Consider the following 22,883-nt stretch of genomic DNA (forward strand, 5'->3'; position numbering starts at 1 on the left):
AACAAATATGCTAAAAATAATCTGAGAGGAATGACATTCTAAAAAAATATATATGCTATATGGAGTATAAAGGATATAAAGCCTTTTGAGATTAAAACCACAATAAAAAAATATTAGAAAATAACCACTAACAAAATATATTTGAAACCTGTTCAAATAATTGTACAGCTTTTATAGCAAACACAGCAAAGAAATTAGAAATATGGAAAGGTTAAGAGACAAAGAGGCTCAGTCTACATTTGATCATTATAATGATATAGAGACATCCCAAGAGTCTACTTTTTACATTAAAATTGCATTTTGAATCTAAGTGTTTCACTCTCTTCAACTTTAATAATTCACATGGTGCCCAATCCTGCTTTTTGTCATAGGAAGTTTTTTTTTCTAGTTTTCTTTTCTTACTTGTCTTTCCCTTCCTCCCTTCCTCCTTTCCTCCCATGCTTCCCTCCCCTCCTCTCCCACTTTTCCTTGCCCATTATGATAATATGGAGAAATCTCAGACAGTGTCTACTTTTATATTAAAATTGCATTTCATATCTGTTTCACTCTCTTCAACTTTAATAATTAATGTGTTGCCTAGCATTATTTTTTGTCAAGGGAGTTTCTCCTATTCTTTTCCTTCCTTCCTTTCATCTTTTCTTCCCTCCTTTCCTTCTTTCCTCCTTCCTCTCTCCTCCCCTTTTCCTTTCCTCTTTCTGTTTCTTTCTTCTTTCATAGTACCTAATCCACTGGGTTTTGAAAACATGTTCTTTATGTTACAAAGCATGGGCAAACACGACCTCCATGGAATCAAACACAAAAACCTCTAAATATTTTTTTCTTTCTTTAACTAGTTTGGAAATAATGCCAAATTAAAACAAAATAGTAACAGGTAAATGTAAAGGAAGAAAATTCAAGACAAATATCTTATTCCCTTTAAATTATCAAATTGCAATGAAATAAAACTTGACTAGTTGTATATATCAAATATAGTTGAGGTGGAAAATTCAAAACAAAGGCTATTTTATAGGCAGGAATATAGGTACCTAGGCAGTGAGCCCCAAACAATAACATCTTTATTACCTTTATCTAAATTTAATCCTTGATGTTTAAATTTGTAGTTAAAATTTTAAAATGTATTTTCCACATGTGAATTATCTCAGAATAGTATGCTTTATATAAATTCCATTTCTAGAGATCAGGAAAAGGGTGACATAGTTGTAACAACAGTAGCTATAATATAGATGCTGTAATGTATGCGTTATAATATTGAAAGACGTATTTACCTGCCATTTGTAGCCATGCTATCTTTCCATCCTCCTGTCTCTTTAATACTAGTCTTGGCAGGTACTAGATGGCTCATTGAGATTTCCTGTGCTTTATGACCCAAGTTGACAACTGTGACTTCTTCTTTGTGGCATTCTGATGGTTATGTCATACAAGAATCACCTTATATCATTTGAGAAGCTGCTGACACAGAGCTCTGGTTTGATGGATGACCTGAGCTGCTGCTATTCCCGTCAGAGGTAAGCAGCAAGTTTTACAGGAAATTATTGGAAGAAGATACAGTGAGGGGGAGAAAGAGAAAGTAATGCACATTGCACAAAAACTGACAAAATGATTTGCTTACAGTTCCAAGCTGGTATAGCTGAGAACGGCAGGGAGGGTAAAAATGTCTCATCAATATTTAAAGAGTTGATCATATAACTGACTTGACAGGCCATTTGTAAGGGCAAATTATAGAACAGAACTGTAAGCTATGGAGGCCACTGTGCCCTCACTTGCACTTTTCATATTTCAGGTTTACATAAAACATAAAAGAAATACAATCATGCAATTGTTTTATGTTTTTACACCAGAGATTCTCAAACTGTGTTCCCCAGAAGCAGCATCAGTGTGAGAACTTGTTAGCAAGTGCCACGACTAAGACCCCACTCCAGTCATACTGAATCAGAAACTCTAGGGTGGGTTTAGCAATACATGTTTTAGCAATCCCCCAGGTGCTTCCAACGCAAGTTCAAATTTAAGACCACTGCCTTCTCAAATCAATATTTGCTGTCTTGATTCCCAAACGTAATATCCTATGCACATATCTTTGATTTTCTCGAAAAATTTATGTAAATTATAACAAGAGAAAATAACACTGGCAAGATTAAATTAATTAAACTCTATTGCATACAAACACAAAAAAATATACACGTGATATGCAATGCTGCTAATAACTTTTAGAAATATAGTAATTACTTGAAAAATATAGTTACACATCCAAGCTACAGATTGGAAAATACACACCACGTTTAGAGTAGAGTAACTAACTCTCCATTATCAACATGATAATCCCATTCCTCCCTGTAAAATGGCTTACATGTTTATCCAAGCTTGCAGTTTAGCATTCATGGTAATAGAAAGTTCACTACATTGGAAGGCAGCTCGGGGGTTAGCCAATGTACCTGTGTGTGTGTGTGGGCGGGGGGATGTAGCTACATTAAAAAATGTAAACAGAGTTTTAAAAAACATCTGAGAGCCATGGAAGGAATGCAAAGCAAATTAAAACAAACAAACAAACAAAACCTAGAGAAGCAGAACCATTCTTAGGTGAGCAAAAAGTCACCAGAAAGATTTTCCCCTTAGTATATCTGCTGATTCTGGGTGGAGAATTCTGGGCCTTTGATAGAAAAAGAAAAATCAATTGAGCTTTCAGTGGTTCTTTTGAAAAACCTGGAAAATTCAAGTGCCTGAAATGTATTGTCAGTTGTTTTTTTTTTTTTTTTCCTTCACAGAATAATGCTAAATCCTGAGCAAGAAACAGAATGGGGAACAAGGCTAAAAGCTTCTACAAAGCCACGGAAATGTTTCCGCAGTCCTTCAGGGTCCAGTGAAGTCGTGGAGAGGAGCAAAACAGGAAGGTAGCTTTCCTCAAATATATTGGCTCTCCAGTATTACAGAGTTTTCTTCAGGAAAACAGAAAGCAAGCTAGGCACATCAGGCAGAAAGAGTTCGTACCATAAATGATAGGCCTAAAAAAACTGTTGAAAGAGCTGGAGGAATAAAAGAGGCACACCTGCTAGTATTCAGGCATTCAGAAGGCACGAATTGCTAAAGTCTGCAAGGAAGTGAGGCGCTGCGAGTCCCGGGCGGTGGATTTGGCCACCCGGCCCCCGCCGCCCCCTCCAGGAGTGCCCGGGGACCTCCAGGCGCGCGCACCAGGGGCGCCCAGGCGGCGTGGGAACGCATCCAGGGATCCATCTGTTCTTGTGCTGGAAAGGCCTGAGGACTTCACTTATGCAGCTTTTGAAGAATTTTTTTTTCCCCCGGCCCGGTCGGTGATACCAGAAGGGCCATAACCTGGTTCAAACTTCTAAAGGGAAGCAGTGGTGTCCAGAAGATTACGACAGTGAAGCACCACGTCCGGAAGGGCGTCCCACTAGGCCCGCGCCTGGGTGGGGGTGAACGAAGCCTTGGCCCAGATGGACCGGAACCCTGGCCACTACCACTGTGTTCTCAGAGGAGAGAGGAATGACAGCCTGGAGGAGACCCGCAGAACACACATGAACGGTGCCTTCCGGGACAGCGTGAGGTTCCAGAAGGGCGCGGGCCCCTTCCTGCAGAGGACCCTGTATCACGCCCTGCTAACCGGCCCGCACCACAGCCACGGGGTTGGTTGTTGCAAAGGAGTGAACTTCATAGCAGGATATCTGATTCTGTGGCTATTGGATGTCCCAGTGGACAGAATACTTCCAGAGTACTGCGGCCCCTCGATGCTGAGCCCAGGACAGGCCAGGAGGTCCTTCTGGAGCTGGCGAAGACCAAGCTGCTGGAGGTGGTGGCCAGGAAGGGACAGGCACAGTGTGCTGTGTACTCCGGTCGTGTTGCACAGGTTTGTCTGCCTATTTGTAAACCTCCAGCCCACGTTGCTTCACATCTGGGATAGTCTGTTCAAGCAGGGCTCCAAGGTCACCTTCCAGGAGGCCCTAACCCTCAACAAGCAACATCAGGCATTGATCCTGAAAGTTAACAGTGTCCCCGACATCTCAAGGAGATCACCAGAGGGAGCTTCGTGACGCAGTGCCACACCTTCATGCAGACAGTATTCTCGGAGTCTGGGAGCCTGTCCAGGGCCAGCATGACTGGGCACTGCTAACCCGGCTGCTGACACAGGGCTGACTCAGCTGTCTGGGCAAGGGAGCTTCCACATGCCTTCTGCTGCCAAGGCCAACACAGCTACACTCCAGCCAGGAGCAAAGCAACTTAATTATCATTCTGTAAAGTTATGACCAAACTAGATAGCATATTAAAAAGCAGAGACATTACTTTGCCAACAAAGGTCCGTCTAGTGAAGGCTATGGTTTTTCCAGTGGTCATGTATGGATGTGAGAATTGGACTATGAAGAAAGCTGAGCGCCGAAGAATTGATGCTTTTGAACTGTGGTGTTGGAGAAGACTCTTGAGAGTCCCTTGGACTGCAAGGAGATCCAACCAGTCTATCCTAAAGGAGATCAGTCCTGGGTGTTCATTGGAAGAAATGATGCTGAGGCTGAAACTCCAATACTTTGGCCATCTCATGCGAAGAGTTGACTCATTGGAAAAGACTCTGATGCTGGGAGGGATTGGGGGCAGGAGGAGAAGGGGATGACAGAGGATGAGATGGCTGGATGGCATCACCGACTCGATGGACATGAGTTTGACTGAACTCTGGGAGTTGGAGATGGACAGGGAGGCCTGGCATGCTGCGATTCATGGGGTCGCAAGGAGTGGGATATGACTGAGCCACTGAACTGAACTGAACATACCTCTTCTCTTCATTGTGAGCTGCAAGTCACCTTTCTAGATTTTTTTTTAATCTGAGACATTAATAATATATAAAATTGAGATGTAAGGAAAAAAACGTGTAATTCACGGGAAGTTGAAACCCTCCATAGTCGAAAGCCCATTTGCCTGGCTACCACTGCTGGAGCTATACTGACCTCTTCTTTACCCCCTACATTCTACATGTGCTTCTTGCTGGTAAGTCCTAAAATGCATATGTACCTTTTACACAAAATGGTAGAGATAGAGGACAGGGAAAGATGGGTTAATGAACACAAATATGTATATAATGAATATTTCCTACTGTCCTCATTTCTGTAATTGTTCATAAGGTATTTATACCTCCTGCTATTTATAACTTTTTGTATCCATTCCATATCTGCTTTCTCCTCAACCAGATGTCTGGATGTGTTTCTAACTTGGTATATATGTAATATTTAAACCTTTTTTGTAGTATTTAAATATAATTTCTTTAATTCAGGACAGTTATGGTCTACAACTCTTTTTTCTATGGTGAATTTCAAAATAAATGTTTATAAAATATATAAATATAAATATGAATTTATGTTTCACCCTATCTCAATAAAAGATAGGATAAAAGATCATTCTACAGTAAGTAGTATTCTTAAAACTCACAAAATTTCAATGTTAGTGTCAATGAAACTTCACACCTAAGTATTAACTTCGCAATTAAATATATTGGTCGCAGTTCAGCAGTTCAGTGGCTTTGTTGTGTCCGACTCTTTGCAACCCTATGAGTCGCAGCACACCAGGCCTCCCTGTCCATCACCAACTCCCGGAGTTCACTCAGACTCAAGTCCATAGAGTCAGTGATGCCATCCAGCCATCTCATCCTCTGTTGTCCCCTTCTCCTCCTGCCCCCAATCCCTCCCAGCATCAGGGTCTTTTCCAATGAGTCAACTTTTCACATGAGGTGGCCAAAGTACTGGAGTTTCAGCTTTAGTATCATTCCTTCCAAAGAAATCCCAGGGCTGATCTCCTTCAGAATGGACTGGTTGGATCTCCTTGCAGTCCAAGGGCCTCTCAAGAGTCTTCTCCAACACCACAGTTTAAAAGCATCAATTCTTCGGTGCTCAGCCTTCTTCACAGTCCAACTCTCACATCCATACATGACCACAGGAAAAACCATAGCCTTGACTAGACGAACCTTTGTTGGCAAAGTAATGTCTCTGCTTTTGAATATGCTGTCTAGGTTGGTCGCAACTTTCCTTTCAAGGAGTAAGCGTCTTTTAATTTCATGGCTGCAGTCACCATCTGCAGTGATTTTGGAGCCCCCAAAAATAAAGTCTGACACTGTTTCCACTATTTCCCCATCCATTTCCCATAAAGTGATGGTACAGGATGCCATGATCTTCGTTTTCTGAATGTTGAGCTTTAAGCCAACTTTTTCACTCTCCTCTTTCACTTTCATCAAGAGGCTTTTGAGTTCCTCTTCACTTTCTGCCATAAGGGTGGTGTCATCTGCATATCTGAGGTTATTGATATTTCTCCCTGCAATCTTGATTCTATCTTGTGCTTGTTCCAGCCCAGTGTTTCTCATGATGTACTCTGCATAGAAGTTAAATAAGCAGGGTGACAATATACAGCCTTGACGTACTCCTTTTCCTATTTGGAACCAGTCTGTTGTTCCACGTCCGGTTCTAATTGTTGCTTCCTGACTTGCATACAGATTTCTCAAGAAGCAGGTCAGTTGAATAAAATAATGGTAGGAAACTAAGAAAAATTAAACTTCAAGTCAAGTATGATAGCATGAGTGCTATATTTCCATTTATCTGTTAATTGACAATGTTACACACTTAAAAATGCTTAGTATTAAAAATGCACTCTGACTATGGGACAGTTTTTACAATTAAACATCTTAGTGCAGTGGATGCAAAGTTATGTTCTTAATGACTATGAAGAGAATATCTCTGTAAAATGAAGTGTGCCTTTATTGAAACTCTTTTCTTTCTATTTTTTTTTTTCCTTCAAAACATTGTTGCTTGAGGAAAAAAAAAAAGATTTCTGTCTGTGGATCAAAGCTCTGTTCCCAGTGGAATCTCATCAATTCTGCTTGCTAAAGAAGAGGTAAGGAGGCTATGGTGGGCAGTAGGTAGAAATAAAAAGGAGACTAATGCTCAACAGTTTAACAGTTTCGACTACGTTGCATGTAAGATGATTGATTGCTGATGAATCTCCACAGTCTTCTAAATTTCATCCTAATCATAGTATGCCTTTCCGTATTGTATTTCTTTGGAAAGACAATGTTGAGACTAAATTTTCTGTCAAGTTTGCATCAGGTTTTAACAAAGGCTGTGCACTGTTTATCTGAGTCACAACTCTTTTAGATAAGTTAAAAATTAAAACTTTTCAAAATAATAAGTAAGAATATACATAAAGAAATAGCTTTTTGATGTCTAAGAGGTAGAAAGAGAAGATACAGGTTTAATACAGGTATAAGATTATCAAGCTAATAGTAAGACATCAATGTTTTCATCAGATTCAAAGCATGTTATGTGTCTTTGATGTTAGAAAATCACCTGAGTGTTGTGGAAATTTACTTGCTCTGGAAATCAAAAGTTTTGGGTTCAAATCCTAAACATATACTAGCTCTGTGACCTTGAACAAGCTGAACATACTTCTGAATTTCTTCACAAAATTGTAGTAATTGTACAAGTCATGTATTCCTCTCATGCTTGTTTGGCAAACAAATGGTAAAACCATATCAGACATTATTTGGCAAAACTACAAAGCACCTTTTGATGTGGGATTCTTCAAGAAAGTGATGTTGTGCAGCATATGTGAGATACAGGAGGTTGTACACAAACAGTACACATCAGAATCAAATGTCTTGGATTTTACCTCCATTAGCTCGTGCTTTTCTATACAATGAAAAGTGACTGTCACTGAAAAGTAGTGAAAAAAATCATTGAATTTGATAAAGATGGTTCCGGAATTGACATCTTTTTCTTTTGTTTAACAGTAATTTTCTAGCTTAGTCCCTGTTTTCTTATTTGTGAAGTGTGGAGGGGGCAGCATTAAAATTTGTGTTGATAGCGTTAACATGTATAGAATACTAGTAGAGCTTCTAATCCATTGGATGAACTCAATAGATTTTGTTATTTTTACTTTTCTAGTTAATAAACTTTGTAAAAGTCATAGTAAGGAAATTGATAATGAAAATAAGATGGTAAAATGATATTTAGTGTTAAAATTAAGCACACTGTAAATGCTGATATACTGGAACAGGTGGTGTAGTGGTAAGGAATCCACCTGCCAATGCAGAAGGAGCGAGAGATGCAGGTATGATTCCTGGGTTGGGAAGGTTCCCTGAATAAGGAATGGCAACCCACTCTGGTATTCTTGTCTGGAAAATTTCATGGGCAGAGGAGCCTGGCGGCTACAGACCATGAGGTCATAAAGAGTTGGATACCACCGAGTGACTGAACAGACAAATGCAATTTATTTGACAAAGATCTGTTTTGCTATGTACGTATTTTGATCTATTTCTTAAAGACGCATTAGCAGAAACCTTAGTGGCCATAACCATTGCATGTTGCATCCATACTAATAGTAATAAAATTATTTCTCGTTCAACAGAACTTATCATTATTATTCAACAGAACTTATATTTTTAACAAAAACAACCGTATTTCTCTTTCTAATTCAGGTTGGTATTTCCCTAAGGTAGTCTGGTTTGGAGAACTGTACTTTCTGAAAGATCAATCAGCATCTTCTCTGTGAAACTGTAGAACATACACTCTCCAACTGTCTAGGTTTAACAAGCCTTAACCAGTTCTCAGTTGATTCCTTGGCTGTACTAATAACCTCAGGATCCAGCAACATGCTGGGCACTCTGCCACACCGTCTGTTCTCTATCAACAAATGTTGCCAATCAGTTTGATCAAAGTGTCACAAAGGTCAATGTCTTGCAGTTTTTGCTAAAAAAGAAATGCCAAAAAGAATATTCTCACTTTCCTCTTATTATCTTTTATGACTTGCTTTTTAAAATGTGTTCCTATTAAATACTGAACAGAAACAAAATATATATATATATAAACTATACAGTAGATGCAGAGTGTTTAACATAGAACTAGCTAAATAGTAAATGCTGAAAAAGTTAACTATTATTAGAAATAATATGCACCTAAAAATGTATTTTCAGACTTAAAAGAATTTTTAGAAATTTAAGAATTTTATAAATATAAAGAGATACAGATATAATTGAACTTCCTATAGCCCATTTAATCTCATTTATTCTCCAAGGAAACTGCAATCCTGAAGTCAGTATGATTTATGCATATGCAGACTTTTATATTGATACTAGTTTATATGCTAGTTTATTCTTTATATCTGTACATACTTTATTAAACCTAAACCAAAACAATCATAGTTCATAAAAAAAGAAGAATCTGAAGCATAGATTCAGAGTTTGATCATAGTACCCATTACAAATGGTGGCATGAATTTATGATCTTTTGAGAAGAGTCTGCATTATTTTTGCCAAGATTTGGCATTGCCAGCCTTTTTACTTTTTATCAGGCTATTGGAAATAAAATGGTGAATTTTAATGTGTTTTAAGAATTATTTACAATGTCAAGCATCCTTTTTGAGGTTTATGGTCCACATGTGATTTCTTTCCTGCAAAATAATTCTTCATGACTTTTGATAATTATTTTTTTGGCTTGTTTGTGCTTTCACCAGTTGAAATGGTGGAGATGCTTATATGTTTTGCATATAAATATAATTTATTTTCTTACCAATATCCACTAATGGCTTGCCAATTATTCTTATTTTGGTGCTATGAAAGTAATATGATACTTTTCATATTAATACTCTCAAAATTGTCAACTCTTTAATTCCTTTTGATACAGATTTGTTAACAATATTTTCCAACTTAAAGATAAATAAGTAAAATTTTCTACAAGTTTTTCTAACTAAAATGTGATTTTCCATGGTTTAGCATTTAAAATATATTGTTTTTTTTCATAGAATGAAGAGTAAATGCATTTTCCATAGATATAAAATTTGCCTCAGCACCATTTACCAATAGTTTATGTTGTTGTTCAGTTGCTAAGTCATGTTTGACTCTTTGTGACCCCATGGATTGCAGCACACCAGGCTTCCCTGTTCTTCACTATCTCTCAGAGTTTGCTCAAACTCATGTACATTGAGACAGCGACGCTATCTAACCATCTCATCCTCTGTTGCCCCCTTCTTCTCCTGCCATCTATCTTTCCCAGAATCAGGGTCCTTTTCAATGAGTCGGCTCTTCACAACAGGTGGCCAAAGTATTGGAGCTTCAGCTTCACTATAAGTCCTTCCAATGAATATTAGGGTTGATTTTTTTTAGGATTGACTGAAATGATCTGCTTGCAGTCCAAAGGACTCTCAAGAGTTCTCTCCAGCATCACAATTCAAAAGCATCAATTCTTTGGTGCTCAGCCTTCTTTATGGTCCAGCTACCACATCCATACATGACTACTGGAAAAACCAGAGCTTTGACTATAAGGACTTTTGGTGGCAAAATGGTCTCCACTTTTTAATATGCTGTCTAGGTTTGTCATAGCTTTCCTTCCAAGCAGCAAGCATTTTTCAATTTCATGGCTGCAGTTACCATTTGCAGCGATTTTGGAACCCAAGAAAATAAAGTCTGTAGCTGTTTCAACTTTTTCCTCTTCTATTTGCATTGAAGTGATGTGACCAGATGCCATGATCTTACTTTTTTGAATACTGAGTTTTAAGCCCACTTTTCATCTGTTTCCTTAAGAAGCTCTGTAGTTCCTCTTCACTTTCTGCCATTAGAGTGGTATCATCTGCATATCCAAGGTTGTTGATATTTCTCCTGACTATCTTGATTCCAGCTTGTGATTTATCTAGCCCAGTATTTCATATCCAGCCTTGTATATAAGTTAAATAAGCAGAATAACAATATACGGCCTTGTTGTACTCCTTTCCCAATTTTGAACCAATCCATTGTTCCATGTCTGGTTCTAATTGTTGCTTCTTGATCTTCATATAGGTTACTTAAGCAACAGGCAAGGTGGTCTGGTATTCCCATCTCTTTAAGAAATTTCTGCAGTTTGTTGTGATTCACATAGTCAAAGGCTTCAGAGTAGTCAATGAAGCAGAAATTGATGTTTTTCTGAAATTCCCTTGCTTTTTCTATGATGAAGAAGGTGTTTCAGTTTGGTCTCTGGTTCTTCTGCCTTTTCTAAGTCCAGCTTGTACATCTGGAAGTTCTTGGTTCAACTACTGCTGAAGCCTAGCTTGAAGGATTTTGAGTATTACCTTGCTAGCATGTGAAATTAACTCAGTTGTATGGTGGTTTGAACATTCTTTGGCATTGCCCTTTTGGGAGATTAATATGAAAACTGACCTTTTCCAGTCCTGTTAAGTTCAGTTCAGTCTTTCAGTCATGTCCAACTCTTTGCGACCCCATGAATCGCAGCATGCCAGGCCTCCTTGTCCATCACCAATTCCCGGAGTTCACTGAGACTCACGTCCATCGAGTCAGTGATGCCATCCAGCCATCTCATCCTCTGTTGTCCCCTTCTCCTCCTGCCCTCAATCCCTCCCAGCATCAGAGTCTTTTCCAATGAGTCAACTCTTCGCATGAGGTGGCCAAAGTACTGGAGTTTCAGCTTTAGCATCATTCCTTCCAAAGAAATCCCAGGGCTGATCTCCTTTAGGATGGACTGGTTGGATCTCCTTGCAGTCCAAGGGACTCTCAAGAGTCTTCTCCAACACCACAGTTCCAAAGAATCAATTCTTCGGTGCTCAGCTTTCTTCACAGTGCAACTCTCACATCCATACATGACCACAGGAAAAACCATAACCTTGACTAGCCAGACCTTTGTTGGCAAAGTATGTCTCTGCTTTTGAATATGCTATCTAGGTTGGTCATAGTTTTTCTTCCAAGGAGTAAGCGTCTTTTAATTTCATGGCTGCAGTCACCATCTGCAGTGAGTTTGGAGCCCAGAAAAATAAAGTCTGACACTGTTTCCAGTGTTTCCCCATCTATTTCCCATGAAGTGATGGGACCAGATGCCATGATCTTCGTTTTCTGAATGTTGAGTTTTAAGCCAACTTTTTCACTCTCCTCTTTCACCTTCATCAAGAGGCTTTTTAGTTCTTCTCTTTCTGCCATAAGGGTGGTGTCATCTGCATATCTGAGGTTATTGATACTTTTCCAGTCCTGTGGCCAATGCTAAATTTTCCAAATTTTCTGACATGTTAAGTGCAATGTTTTAACAGCACCCCAAAGTCTGATGAAGAGTTTTAAGTAGTTAATAGACTTTGCTAGGATGGATACTAAAGACAGAAAAAAATAGATATTCAATTGCATATATTTTCAAATTAACTTTAAAATGTTTGAGTAAATATTAAATTGTCTCAGTTTCAGCCCCTCTGATTTATAAATTTAGCAAACAGAAATAGAAGAGGCTCAGATAAATTTGAAATTCATGTAGGCAATGAATACTTTTCTACTCTAAGCATGTCTTAAATATTGCATGGAACATACACTTAAAAAAATCTTTTTATCTTAAATTGAATTTACAACAAGTTCTGTATTTTACCTAGCAACACTATTCTTACTGAAACAAAAATATAAAATTAGTATTTTGATGATCCTAATTGAAAAAAGAAAGTTAATCATGCAAATTAATTGTGGGAAATTCTCAGATGAAAATTTTAAAGTAAATTTGAATAGTTAAATTTTCAAATGTATTTTGTGGGAATTTGCATCATTTACTACTTGATTTTGCACTGGTCTTTTGAGATACTCCATATGTGAAGTTTAGCAAATTTCATTATTTTTAATGGCTGAGTAGTTTCCATTACAAATGGAGAAAATTTCCTCTTCTGGGGCTCTAAAATCACTGTAGATGATGACTGCAGCCATGAAATCAGAAGGTGTTTGCTTCTTGGCAGGAAAGCTATGACAAACTTAAGACAGTGTGCTGAAAAGCAGAGACATTACTCTGCTGACAGTGGTCCATATTGTCAAGGCTGTGGCCTTCCCAGTGGTCATATGTGGTTCTGAGAGCTGGACCATAAAGAAGGCAGAGCACCAAAGAATTGATGCCTTCGAACTCTGGTGCTGGATAAGACTCCTGAGAGTCCCTTGGACAGCAAGGAGATCAAACCGTTTAATTTAAGGGAAATCAACCCTGAATACTTGTTGGAAGGACTGATGCTGAAGTTGAAACTCCCGCATTTTGGTCATCTGATGCGAACAGCTGATTCATTGGAAAAGTCTCTGATGCTGGGAAAGATTGAGGGCAGAAGGAGAAGAGGGCAACAGAGGATGAGATGTCTAGATGGCATCACTGATGCAATGGACATGAACTTGGGCAAACTTCAGGAGGTGGTGAAGGAGAGAGAGGCCTGGTGTACTGCAGTCCATGGGGTTGCAAAGAGTCAGACATGACTGGGCGATTGATGGGTGATTGAACAACTATGGAGTATGTATACCACATCTTTATCTATCCATATGTAGATGGACACCTAGGTTGCTTCCATGTCTTGGCTATAGTAAATAGTGCCACTTCAGTGTTCAGCACTGAAGTCCATGTGTCTTTTTGATTAGCGTTTTCATCTATTCTGGATATTTAACCAGGGGTGGGATTGATGGATCATATGATAACCCTGTTTTTAATTTCCAAGGAACCTCCAATATGTTCTCCATAGTTGCTGCACCACTCTATAATCCCACTGACAATGTAGGAGGTTCCCTTTTTTTCCATATCCTCTCTAACATTTATTATTTGTAGACCTTTTGATGATGATCATTCTGACTGATGTGAAGTGCTACTTCATTGTAGGTTTGATTTGCATTTCTTAATAATTAGCAGTGTTGAACATCTTTTCATGTGCCTGTTGACAATCCACATGTCTTCTTTAAAGAAATGTCAATTTATGTCTTCTGCCCATTTTTTGTTTTTAAATTAGGTTGTTTTTTTGTAATTGAGTTATATGAGCTGTTTGCAGTATTTTGGAAATTAAGCCACACTCAGTCACATCATTTGCAAGTATTTTCTCCCAGTACATAAGTTGTCTTTATTGTTGTTTATGGTTTCCTTTGCTGTGTGAGAGCCTTGTTTTTGTATTTATTTATTTTGCCTTGGGAGTCTGACATAAGACAACATTGTTACAATTTATGTCAGAAATATATGTCTTTAAACCATTTTGAGTTTATTTCTCTGTTTGGTGTAAGGGTGTATGAGGGTGTATTTGAATTTGAATTTGAAATTGAATTTGAATTTCATTGAGTTACTACTACATGCAGCTGTTTAACTTTCCCAACACCACTGCTGAAGAGACAATCTTTTCTCCATTGTATATTCTTGTCTGCTCTGTTGAAGATTAGTTGGCCACAGGTGTGTGGATTTGTTTCTGGGCTTGCTATTCTATTCATGTCTGTTTTTGTGCCAATAGTGTACTGTTTTGGTTACTGTAGCTCTGTATTGTCTGAATTCTGGGAGAGTCATACCTCTAGCTTTGTTCTCTTCTCTCAATATTGTTTTGGCAATTCTGCTTTTTTGTGGTTCCATATAAACTTTATGATTATTTGTTCTATTTCTGAGTTTTATTTTTTGGTAATGGCTTTGTTTGGTTTTGGTATCAGAGTGATGGTGGCTTTATAGAATGACTTTGAGAGTGTTTTCTTTCATGTTTTGGAAGAGTTTGAGAAGGTTCCATGTAATTTCTCCGTTGTATGTTTGCTAGGATTCCCCAGTGAAGCCTGAATTTTGTCTTCAGGGAGTTTTGAATAGATCCTTTTATCATTACAAATGGTAATAAATCAAATAATTTTATCATTATAATAAATGACATAATATGTACATATAGTAGATTATATATAATATATAAAAAATGAAATGAAATAAAAATTCTTTTATCATTCTGAATGATTATAAATGGCTCAGATGGTAAAGAATCTGCCTGCAATGCAGGAGACCCAAGCTTGATCCCTGGGGTCAGGAAGGTCACTGGAGAAGGAAATGGCAACCCACTCCAGAATTCTTGCCTGGAGAATTCCATGGACAGAGGAGCCTGGCGGGCTGGAGTCCATGGGGTCTCAAAGAGTTGGACACGACTGAGCAACTAACACTTTTATAATTATACAGTGTCCATGTTTGTCTTTTTTATGTCTTTGTTTTATAGTCTATTTTGTCTGATATGAATAGTGCCTCCCCCCTTTTCTTGGCATTTCCATTTGCATGAAATATCCTTTTCCATCCCTTTACTTTCAATCTATGTGTGTCCTTCACCCTAAAGTGGGTCATGTTGAAGGGTGTTGTTTTATTATCCAGTCTGCAACTTTGTATCTTTTGATGAGCACATTTAGTCTATTGATATTTAAGGTAATGATTGATACCTGTGTATTTATTGCTATTTTAAACCTAATTTCCCAGTTCATTTTGTATTTCTTCTTTATTCCTCTTGTTTTCTTTTTCCTTTTTTGGCTTGACGGTTTTCTGTTATACTTGAGTTCTCTTCTTTTGGGTTTTTGTGAATCTATTTGTATGTTTTTTGATTTTTGATTACCCTGGTGTTCAATTATGTTAGCACATTACTATATCTTCTTACTTTAGACTGGTATTCATTTGAGCTGAAACACATTCAAAAAATCATTTTCTTATCCCCCCCCCCATTTTACGATCTGATGTCCTATTTTATATTTTCATTTCATTTATAATTACTTTCACAATTTTTTATTTTTTTAATTCTTTGTACTAGCTTATTTTTTGCTTCATGGATCACAACTTTGTCATGATGAAGGGGCTTATGTAACTCAATGAAGCTATGATCTATACTGTGCAGGGCCACCCAAGATGGATGGGTCATACTGAAGAGTTCTGGCAAAACATGGTCCACTGGAGTAGGAAACGGCAACATACTCCAGTGTGCTTTCCTGGAAAGCACCATGGACAGTGTGAGAGGGCAAAAAGATATGACACATGAAGATGAGCCCCCCAGAATGGAAGGTGCCCTATATACTACTGGGAAAAGCAGAGGGCAATTACAAATAGCACTAGAAAGAATAAAGTGGCTGGGCCAAAGTGAAAATGATGCTCAACTGTGAATGTGTCTGGTGGTGAAAGTAAAGTCTGATGCTATAAAGAACAGTACGGCAATGGAACATGGAATATTAGGTCCATGAAATAAGTTAAATTGGACATGGTTGAACAGGAGATGGCAAGAGTGAACATTGACATCTCAGGAATCATTGAACTAAAATGGATGTAAATGGGAGAATTTAATTCAGATGACCATTATACCTACTACTGTGGGGAAGAATCCCTTAGAAGAAATGGAGTAGCCCTTATAGTCAATAAAAGATCCCAAATGTAGTACTTGGGTGCGATCTCAAAAACAACAGAATGATTTGGGTTCATTTCCAAGGCAAATCATTCAGTGTCACAGTAATCCAAGACTATGCCCCAAATACTGATGCTGAAGAAGCTGAATTTGATGGGTTTTATGAAGATATACAACACCTCTAGAATTAATACTGAAAAAAGGTCCTTTTCATTACAGGACATTGGAATACAAAAATAGGAAGTTAAGAGATAGCTGGAATAACAGACAAGTTTGGCCTTGAAGTTCAAAATGAAACAGAGCAAAGGCTAACAGAATTTTTCATGAGAACGTGCTGATCATAGCATATACCCTTTTGTGATAATCCAAAAATAACAGCTCTAAAAATGGACATCAACAGATGGTCCAACACCAAAATCAGATTGATGGTGTTCTTTTCAGACAAAAACAGAGAAGCTTTATACAGTCAGCAAAAAAAAAGACCTGGAACTGACTGTGGCTCAGATCATGAGCTCCTTATCGGAACATTCAAGCTTAAATTGAAGAGAGTAGGGAAAACCATTAGGCCATATGGGTATGATCTAAATCAAATCCCTTATGATTATTCAGTGGAGGTAATGGATAGATTCAAGAGATTAAATCTGGTAGAGAGCCTGAAGAACTATGGATATAGGTTCTTAACATTGTACGGGAGGCAGTGACCAAAACCACCACAATGGTGTCACTCACTTAGAGCCAGACATACTGAGGTGTGAAGTCAAGTGGGTCTTAGGAAGCATTACTGTGAACAAAACTAGTGGAGCTGATGGAATTCCAGCTGAGCTATTTTAAATCCTAAAAGATGGTGCTCTTTAAGTGCTGCTCTCAATATGTCAGCAAATTTGGAAAACTCAGCTGTGGCCACAGGACTGAAAAGGTCAATTTCACTCCAATCCCCAAAAGGGCAATGCCAAAGAATATTCCAACCACTGTAGAATTGTACTCATTTCACATGCTAACAAGATTATGCTCAAAAGTCTTCAAACTGGGCTTTGGCAGTATGTGAACTGAGAACATGCAGACACACAAGCTGGGGTTAGAAAAGGCAGTGGAACCAGAGATCAAATTGTCAAAATTGGTTGGATCATGGAGAAAGCAAGGAAGTCCCAGAAAAACATCTGCTTCATTGACTACTCTAAAGCCTTTGACTGTATAGATCACAACAAAAAGAAAAGAAAGAAAAGAAAAGGCTGTGGAAAATTATTAAAGAGACAGGAAGACAGGAATACCAGACTACCTTAATTGCCTCCTGAGAAACCTATATATGGGTCAAGAAATGACAGTTAGACTGGACATGGAAGAGTGGACTTATGCAAAATCAGGAAAGGAGTACTACAAGGCCATGTTTAATCACCCTGTTTATTTAACTTATATGCAGAGTGCTTCATGAGAAATACCAGGATAGATGAATCACAAGCGGGAATCAAAATTGTTGGGAGAAATATCAGCAACCTCAGATATGGAGATGATATTAGTTTTATGGCAGAAAGCAAAGAGGAACTAAAGAGCCTCTTGATAAGGTGAAAGAGAAAAGTGAAAAAGTTGACATGAAACTCAGCATTGAAAAAACTAAGATCGTGGCATCCAATCCAATCACTGCATGACAAATAGAAGGGGAAAAAGTGGAAACAACAACAGACTTTATTTTCTTTGGCTACAAAATCCCTATGGATGGTCACTGCAACCATGAAATTAAAAGCTACTTTCTCCTTGAAAGAAAAGTGATGGCAAACCTAGACAGCACTTTAAAAAGCAGAGACATCTTATTGTCAACAAAGGTCCTTGGAGTCAAGGCTGTAATTTTCCCATAGCCTTGGGAAAGGCTCCCATAGTCAAGGCTATGATTTTCCATTTTTTCCATATGAGAGTTGGACCATAAAGAAGACTAAGCACCAACGAATTGCTGCTTTCAAATTGTGCTGGTGAAGACTCGTGAGAGTCCACTGGACAGCAAGGAATCAAACCAGTCCATCCTAAAGGAAATCAACTCTGAATATTCGTTGGAAGGACTGATGCTGAAGCTGAAGCTCCAAGACTTGGCTACAAATTTTAAACGCAAAGAGCCAACTCACCAGAAAAGACCTGGATGCTGGGAAGGATTGAAGCAAAAGGAGAAGAGGGCAGCAAAGAATTAGATCATTAGATAGCATTACCAACTCAATGGACATGAATTTGAACAAACTTCAGGTGATAGCAGAGGACAGAAGAATCTGGCATGCTAAGTCCACAGTCTCAGAGCTCTGCATGACTTAGAACTGAACAGCATGCTAAGTCCACAGTCTCAGAGCTCTGCATGACTTAGAACTGAACAGCAACACTGGCTTATTTAAGTGATCTACAATATTTTTATATATTTGTTTTTTCTATTGTGATTTTTCCTTTCTTCTAGGTCCTTGTGTTATTGGGAAAGAATGTTTGGTTTGACCAGAGCAGTGTGTTCTCTTGGAAAAACTCTTTTAGCTTTTGCCCTGCTTCATTTTGTTCTCCAAGGCCAAACCTGCCTATTACTACCAGTATCTCTTGCCTTCCTACTTTTGTATTCCAGTCCCCTGTGATAAAAAAGACATTTTTTTTTGGTGAAGAGGAACCAAAGAGCCTCTTGATAAAGGTGAAAGGGGAGAGAAGAAAAAAAAAAAACTGGCTTAAAACTCAACATTCAAAAAACTAAGATTGAAGTATCCAATCCCATAACTTGATGGCAAATAGATGGGGGAAAAAATGGGAACAGTGATAGATTTAATTTTCTTGGGCTCCAAAATCACTGTGGATTGTGATTGCAGTCATGAAATTAAAAGATGTTTCGATACTTAGGACTGATTCATGTTAATCAACATGAATCAACAAAATACTGTTATGCAATTATCCTTCAATTAAAAATGAATAAATTAAAAAAAGTTATCCTTGGAAGAAAAGCTATGACAAACCTAGATAGTATCTTAAAAAGCAGAGACATCACTTTGCTGACAAAGTTTCATCTACTCAGTGTTATGGTTTTTTCAGTAGTTTTATATGGGTATAAGAGTTGGACAATGAAGACGGCTGAGCACCTAACAATTAATACTTTTTAACTGTGGTGCTGGAGAAGGCTCTTGAGAGAGAATGGCATCACCAATTCAATGGACATGAGTTTGAGCAAACTCCTGGAGATAGTGAAGGACAGGGAAGCCTAGTGTGCTGTAGTCCACAGGGTTGTAAAGCATCAGATCAGATCAGATCAGTCGCTCAGTCACGTCTGATTCTTTGCGACCCCATGAATCGCAGCACGCCAGGCCTCCCTGTCCATCACCAACTCCTGGAGTTCACTGAGACTCACGTCCATCGAGTCAGTGATGCCATCCAACCATCTCATCCTCTGTCCTCCCCTTCTCCTCCTGCCCCCAATCCCTCCCAGCATCAGAGTCTTTTCCAATGAGTCAACTCTTCGCATGAGGTGGCCAAAGTACTGGAGTTTCAGCTTTAGTATCATTCCTTCCAAAGAAATCCCAGGGCTGGTCTCCTTCACAATGGACTGGTTGGATCTGCTTGCAGTCCAAGGGACTCTCAAGAGTCTTCTCCAACACCACAGTTCAAAAGCATCAATTCTTTGGCACTCAGCCTTCTTCACAGTCCAACTCTCACATCCATACATGACCACAGGAAAAACCATAGCCTTGACTAGCCGGACCTTTGTTGGCAAAGTAATGTCTCTCTGCTTTTCAGTATGCTGTCTAGGTTGGTCATAACTTTCCTTCTGAGGAGTAAGTGTCTTTTAATTTCATGGCTGCAGTCACCATCTGTAGTGATTTTGGAGCCCAGAAAAATAAAGTCTGACACTGTTTCCACTGTTTCCCCATCTATTTCCCATGAAGTGGTGGGACCGGATGCCATTATCTTCATTTCCTGAATGTTGAGCTTTAAGCCAACTTTTTCATTCTCCTCTTTCACTTTCATCAAGAGGTTTTTTAGTTCCTCTTCACTTTCTGCCATAAGGGTGGTGTCATCTGCTTATCTGAGGTTATTGATATTTCTCCCTGCAATCTTGATTCCAGCTTGTGTTTCTTCCAGTCCAGCGTTTCTCATGATGTACTCTGCATATAAGTTAAATAAACAGGGTGACAATATACAGCCTTGACGAGCTCCTTTTCCTATTTGGAACCAGTCTGTTGTTCCATGTACAGTTCTAACTGTTGCTTCCTGACCTGTATACAAATTTCTCAAGAGGCATCAGACATAACTTAGTGACTGTACAACAACTTTGATCCTTGCTTATTTTCTGTTTAAAAATACTTTTTAATGTACTTCTTTAGAATAGTTTAATATTGCTATATTATTTTAGTTTTTGCTTGTCTAATAAATTTTTTCTCTCTCCTTATCTTATGATAATCTTACTAGCTAGACTATCCTACTTGAAGGTTTTTCCCTTTTAGGATTCTGAATATATCTTTTGAATTCTTCCTGAATTGCAGTGTTCTGCACAGAAATCAGCCGATAGCCTTTTGATGTTTCTTTGTAATTAACTCTTGTTTTCTCTGCTGTGTTTTAGAATTTTCTCTTTCACTTTTGCCGTTTTAATTACGGCAAAATATACGTTGGTGTAGGTCTGTTTGGTTTAATTTGTTTGGCACCCTCATTTTTTCCTGTGCCTGGATATCTGTTTCTCTCTTTAGGTTTCAGAATTTTTCAGCCATGATTTCTTTAAATCCCTTTTTGATCCCCCTTACTCTTTCTTCTGAGATCTTTATGCATAGATCAGCATGCTTATTATCTCATAGGTCTCACATGTTGTTTTCACGTGTCTGCTAAACTCTATAGTATCAATTCCATAAATAGTTTTCAAATGAAAGTTACTGGCATATCAGATCATATTTGGATTTAAATACTAGCTAGGTATTGACTTTGAGCAAGATAGACACACAGACACACTTTTACACACTTAATGGATTGATGTCTACATTACAAGGATGTTATGACTAAATGGAGATAAAATGTCTAGCATCGTGTGAGTACAATTAATATTTTTCATGTGTTTAAGTAAAATTTAAAATAAAAACTGAAGAATAATCTTAGCTGTTTTCTCAAATGCCTTTTGACTTGTGCATGATGTAAAAAGTTCTGGTTAGCCTGATTCAAGACTACATGTCTTTATATTTTGTAGAGTGATTTGACTTAGTAAACATTTTTCAAATAGCAAATATAAAACATATTTTATACATTAACTTGTACTTAGCTTTATGCATTATAATGACTGATTTATTAATTTGAATTTTCTTCAAGTATTATGTTACCTCTTGTGTAATTTGGAAATATGTTGATATAGAATTCATCTCATAAAGTAAGGCAAATACAATTATAATGCCAATATAGTGGTAAAATAAAGGATATACCGTCATTTCCAATAGATTTTTAAAGGAAAGTAGATTTGCTTACATAATATAGGTTGATGGCTATCTTCAGAGTATGAAACTCTCCATGGTATTGAAATATCCCATTTCCTTTCTGGCATAAATGTGCATGACAACTGCTTTCATGAAGGTGAACAATGGAATAACATTTTAATCCTCACTCTGAAAGAAGGATTGGTCACAGAGAAAAGTGACTTCAATTATTTTCTAAAAAATAAAAGGTGAAGGAAATTGTACTGCTTATAGAATGGTCATTTCTTACACAGTGACATTTCATTCAACATACATCATTCTAACAAAATAAAATTAATTGATAAGGTCTTATGTCCCATTTATCCTTAGAGTCCTCTCAATTCCAAAAGGGAGAATTTTACTATTGATTTTTTTTTTTTTTGGTAGAAGCATTATCCCATATGCTCCAGCACTTAGTCATTATAGATGGCAATAGGATATGAAGAATGACAACAAGATGCCATATTTTCAGTGTATTTTTCTACTTTGAATGATTTCATGAATTTTGCCAGTATAGGAGAAGGAAATGGCAACCCACTCCAGGTGTTCTTGCCTGGAGAATCCCAAGGACGGGGGAGCCTGGTGGGCTGCCGTCTATGGGGTTGCACAGAGTCGGACACAACTGAAGTGACTTAGCAGCAGCAGTAGCAGTACAGTACAGGGGGAAAGAAAAATGATAAATTCAAAAATAGCAAAAGTGTTTCTAAACCTAAAATGTATTATCTCTTTTGATTCTCTCAAACCACGTGAAGTAGGAAACACAAACAGCAATAAATGAGAACATCACATTACAGAGAAAGTGACATTCACATAACATCATTACCTTTATTTAGAACTGTTTTATTCTTTTTTCTGTTGTACCACATGATTATTTTTTCTTCCTCTTCCCTTCTATCTGAGGTTAAGCTAATATTAAAATGGAGTATTTATAGATGATCACATCTCTAAAAGGCTTTCACTTTTTTCATAATGGTTTTTACTTTCAGGTAAAATTGATGTTAGATGTTGTAAAGTAATAGAAAATATATTCGTTGGTCTCTGCACCTGATTCCTGTAACGGAGCTCTTTAAACTTGTAATTTCCTAAGTGAAGCACTAGGAGCATGTTTTGTTCTAATATTTGATTTTTGATCCCAAGTTACTTACACTGAGCTTCTATATCTTTTGGAATTTCCTGGATGATAGCTGTGTCTTTTGTTTTCATGAGGGCGGGTTCCTGGATGTGGGCTGGTCACCAGAAAGGGCAAATCCTGTTTGCGTGCGTTCTCAGTCATGTTCGACTCTTTGCAGCTCCATAGGCTGTAGCTCGCCAGGCTCCTCTGTCCATTGGATTCTCTAA

General features: G+C 38.0%; 1 pseudogene; it reads left to right on the plus strand.

Moving 5' to 3' along the window:
- The first annotated feature begins 1,410 nt into the window (after positions 1-1,410).
- LOC787145 (growth hormone-regulated TBC protein 1-like) lies at positions 1,411-4,987 on the plus strand (annotated as a pseudogene).
- The last annotated feature ends 17,896 nt before the right edge of the window (positions 4,988-22,883 follow it).

Source organism: Bos taurus, chromosome 21 (assembly GCF_002263795.3).
Source record: "Bos taurus isolate L1 Dominette 01449 registration number 42190680 breed Hereford chromosome 21, ARS-UCD2.0, whole genome shotgun sequence".
Lineage (NCBI taxonomy): Eukaryota > Metazoa > Chordata > Mammalia > Artiodactyla > Bovidae > Bos > Bos taurus.